This window comes from Bison bison, unplaced genomic scaffold (genome assembly GCF_000754665.1).
Source record: "Bison bison bison isolate TAMUID 2011002044 unplaced genomic scaffold, Bison_UMD1.0 scf7180017864192, whole genome shotgun sequence".
NCBI classification, from domain to species: domain Eukaryota; kingdom Metazoa; phylum Chordata; class Mammalia; order Artiodactyla; family Bovidae; genus Bison; species Bison bison.
This window is the reverse complement of record NW_011494764.1, coordinates 2,110,234-2,115,189: the sequence shown is the minus strand read 5'-3', so window position 1 is coordinate 2,115,189 and position 4,956 is coordinate 2,110,234.

Below are 4,956 nucleotides of genomic sequence, written 5' to 3'. Positions count from 1 at the left end.
ACCAACCTACACGGCACAGCCTGAGATCCCGTTGCCCAGCTCCCAGTAACACACAGGAAATTGTGAAGCCTGAAGCCTTAGAAACACTCCTGTTACATCCATCTTTCCTTGGAAAAGCTGCCCAAATCTGACTGGTCCCTGGCCTTCTTCCCCAGTGTGGTTACCAACACCTCCAAGAGAGCTCCATCTTCAGGCAGGTGCCAGGAGCCCATGGAGCAATGATTCTCCGCTGCACCCCTCAACACCCCTGCCTTCCTCTGGTGGAAGCCTGCCCCCAGGGACTCCACTCTGCCCACAGTTGCAAAATGTAATTTTATAGCATCATGCTCTTCACGTTCTTGACTTCCAACTTTTCCTCTGCTCTCACCCTCATCCTCCTTTCTGGTGCCAATCTCTTGAATCCTGCCGTGCCTTCATGTTTCCGTTTAATCAGATAGCTCGTCTCTGGGGCTGCTGTCACCAAGGGCTTCCACCAAGGCGCTTTTGGTAATCATTTTCTGTGTCTTCCCACATCCCTGCCCCCCAGCACCTCTGACTGTGCTCTGCATCTTTTTGTTGTTGTTCCTCACTTGGACTCATTCATGAAAGCCATTTTAATTTGTTTTCTGCTTGAGTCTATTAATACAAGGCATTTCCATTCTATTGCCCTCATTAATTTTGTTTGTGCTGCTGACTTCGACCCAGTAGATATACATCAGTCCAGACGTGGTAGCTTTGCAGAAGGGAGAGTGGAAAGGCTCCGCTTAGCGGTTAGAGTTTGCATTGTTTCTGGTGATCTGCATTCTTCACGACCTCTCTAGTGTGGGTGATGGGTTTCTCTTCCCAACTATGAGCTCCTCCCAGCTGCAGCCTCCTTCTGTGTCTTCTCTGTATTAGTGACAGCCCACAGGCTTGCCTGCCTGGCTGGTCAAGCCCTCCACTCCCACCTTCTCCCTGTTCGCTTTCCCAGACATTCACAGTCTGGGCAGAGAAAGACCAGAGTCCTCAAAGCAACCCTGTTGCACACAGGAGCTCTGACCACTGCTCCCCACCCCCAGGATGGTGGTCCCTCCATCATGTACTTGCCTCCCCCTTCAGCTCAGAAAAAATCAGGGAAACCTTAAACTCCCTTGGACAATGAGGATATTTCCAGGGGCGGGGGGAATTAAGTCATCTGGGTTTGAGCTGAAATGCTACCTAGCTCATCAGAGGGGTGGTGGCTAGCACAGACCTTCTGCTCCTCCTAACGTCAGAGGGAGAGAGAAGGGGTTGGAGGGTGAGGGTGAGGATGAGCAGTTCTGAGAGGCTGGGCAGGTGCCATATGCGTTCATGTGTGCCTGTGTGTGTGTGAGACAGAGTTGCAGAGAGACAGAAACATACCCCTCCAGGGAGCATGGTAGAGTAAAAGAGCTGAGAAGATGAAGCCACCAGACCTCAAGTTGCTTTCAGGCAAACTTCTCTTTCTTCTGAGTCCCCATCTCCCCTGCAGTTAGATGAACAGCTGGAACTGTGTGGTTTCCAAAGACAGCAAAAGAGACACAGATGTATATAACAGTCTTTTGGACTCTGTGGGAGAGGGAGGGGGTGGGCTGATTTGGGAGAATGGCACTGAAACATGTATAATATCATATAAGAAACAAATCGCCGGTCCAGGTTCAATGGTACTTTTAAAATGTAGGATCCTTGAGCAAGTAACTTCATTTCCCTAGGCCCTAGTGAAGCATGGATCCCAAGGTTGGGATCACAACATCTCTTATGAGAAGTGTGTAGGGTCATCCCAAAAAAGTTGCAAAACAGGGTTTGGCACATGGCAGGCTCTAAACAAATCTGTTCTTAGTTCTGTGCTTCCAGATGCTTGTGGAACAGTGTAATAGTGCAGGGGACCCCCTGGGATTGGCTTGGAGGAGGAGGCTTTGTGCAGGGCAGGCTTGGGCCTGAAAGAACATCTGGCTCCCCACCTAGCCTTCTTGTGAGGGCCCTTCTCCCCATTCAAGGCACGACACAGTGTGGCTCTTCCAGAATAGGGAAATTTGGGTACTTTGGGGTCAACACCCCATCAACAGCAAAGCCCCAACAGGCACAATGCTGTCTAAAAGAGATTAGAAACACCCAGGGTACATGGTAACATCTTCCCCATCTCTCAGTTCTTCTTTCTTCTGTATTGGCTTCATTCTCAGGCAGACGCTCTCCCTGGGATATCAAAATTGACATCTGGAAGCAGGAAGTTAAAGAGGTCTGTGGCTCCCTCACCTCCATTCAAGGAGAGTTCCCTGGTTCCCCCTCGAAAAAGTGAAAGTGTTAGTCATTCATTCGTGTCCAACTCTCTTCGACCCCACGGATTGTAGCCTGCCAGGCTCCTCTGTCCATGGAATTCTCCAGGCAAGGATACTGGAATGGATTTGCCTTTCCTTTCTTCAGGGGATCTTCCCAACTCAGAGATCAAACCCGGGTCTCCTGCATTGCAGGCAGATTCTTTATTGTCTGACCCACCTTAGTTCTAGCTAAAGCCCTGGGTTTGACTCTCACTGGCCTGGGGTCACTTGCCCACCCTAGACCTCTCATAACACCATGGAGGTGTGACTCACTGGTTAGCCCACCCTGAGACACAGTTGGTGAGTCAGCATCATCTGAACTGCCTAGGACCTGGCTTAAGAATAAAGTGGGTAGTGGTCCCCCAAGAAGTGCTGAGATCTTGGAAATGATGGGTTTGGGTTTCAGTTGAGCTTTCCTTGATCTTCTGCCTCAGTTAGGCTTTCCCAGAAATAGACCCAGAGATAAGGATTTGTATGAGAGTCATTTATCAAGGAAGACTATACTGGCCTTCCCTGGTGGCTCAGTGATAAAGAACTCAGCTACCAAAGCAGGAGATGTGTGTTCAGTCCCTGGGTTGGGAAGATGCCCTGGAGAAGGAAATGGGTACCCACTCCAGCATTCTTGCCTGGAAAATCCCATGGACTGAGGAGCCTGGTGGGCTACAGTACATGGGGTCGTGAAGAGTCAGACACGACTTGGCGACTCAGCACACACACACACAGTTTATCAAGGAAGTGCCCCCAGGGAACATCTGTAAGGGCAGAGGGAAAGCAGGACAACGAAGAGGAGAGGTCAGATTCTGGCCATGTCCTGGGCAGACTCCCTGATCCCGCATGGGACCCTGCCAGTGTGAGTTTCACTTCCAAAGAGCCCCAGCCTGAGACTAGGGGGCTGGCCTCCTTTAACCTGGAAGACTGTAAACTTCCAGGTTCTTCTGCATTTCCTTTTGTGAACTCAGTGACTCCAGCAGCCCAGGGTAGTCCTCGGGAGAAGAGGAAATGGTAGAGCCCTGGGGAAGCAAGAGCTGGCTGGAGCATCCCCTGACCAGAGGGATCCAGGCAAGTCACCAACAGCGTTTCCTAGAAGGCCAGGGTCCAGGCTCATTTTTCTCCCTTCACACCATGTCCTCCACTTTGTCAGTCCAGATAGTAACATGTTGCCTTCGCTGAGAATGAGGACACTTGGCTCTAAAATCCCTACATCAGAGAACACTGAGGAATTTGATTAGTGTTGAAGCACCATGATGACCACTTCAGTTGCCAAGCCAAGCATGCTCTCTGCACAGAGCAGTCTCATCATTTCCTAAATGATCCTACTGTGCAGATCACCTCAGACTGACCCATTGCAGGAGCAAAGAGACATGCAGTGGAAACGGGTGTGCCAGAGGAAATTTGACTTCCCTTCTACCACGTGCCGGGGAGAGAGCTTCCGGTGGGCGGGCAGCCTGCTCGTTGCCGGCTGATGAATGTGAGCCTTGCATGTCACTGGCAGTTTGTCCTCAGGACATGCCTCCTGCCCTGGGGAGGGGGTGATGTGGTGGAACCAAACCACTCTGTCCCCCATGGCTTGTTGGCTCCACAGCAGTGGGATTGTCCAAGGCCTGCTCTCCTTGGCCAGACTCCCTGGATTGCTAATGAGCTATTTCCAGCAACTGCCCTAATTGTTCCCACAACAAATTGTTCTCCACCACCAATTATATCCCAGCCGTTGGTGGTCTCCAACTGTGTTTGGAGATACAGACAGTGAAGTACCTGACAATTTTTCAACTAGTCCTCAGCCCTAGTTAGGCAGTCACCTGCCGTCATCCGACAAGGTGAATGCTCGCCTCATGTGTTTGAATGACTTTCCCAAGCAGGAACACCCTTCCCAATCCCCCGACTTCATGGACCCTACTTGTCCTGCCGGGCCTGTTAATCGTTCTCACCTCTTCTGACATTCATTTAACTCCTCCTTTTTATATAGAAAGTGAAAGGGTTAGTCTCTCAGTCTTTTGCGACTCCTTGAAACCCCACGCACTGTAGCCCACCATGCTTCTGTCCATGGGATATTTTTTCAGGCAAGAATACTGGAGTGGGTTGCCATTTCCTCCTCCAGGGGATCTTCTTGACCCAGGGATCAAACTCACTCCTACATCTCCTGCATTGCAGGTGGATTCTTTACCACTGAGCCCCTGGTACAAATTTCTCATTAAAAGAAATGCAAGGCTAATGTGTGTTACTTGCTCAGTCATGTCTGACTCTTTGCAACCCCATGGGGTGTAACCCACCAGGCTCCTCCGTCCGTGGGATTTTGAGTTGCCATTTCCTTCTCCAGGGGATGTTCCTGACCCACAGATTAAACTCGAGTCTCCTGCATTGCAGGCAGATTCTTTACCATCTGAGCCACCAGGGAAGCCTTCACACTTACTAGGTTGGCCTTTAAAAGGAATGAAATTCTGACACATGCCTTGGAGACATTATGCTAAAAGAAATGATCCAGTCACAAAAAGACAAACACTATATAAATCTGCTTACATGAGATGTCCAGAGTAGGGAAATTCATGGAGACAGAAAGTAGAATGGTGATTACCAGGGGCTAGGGTGGAATTGGGGGTATTATTAATGGGTATGGAGTTTCAGTTTGGAAGGATGAAAAAGATCTGAGGCTATGTGGGTGGTGATGGTT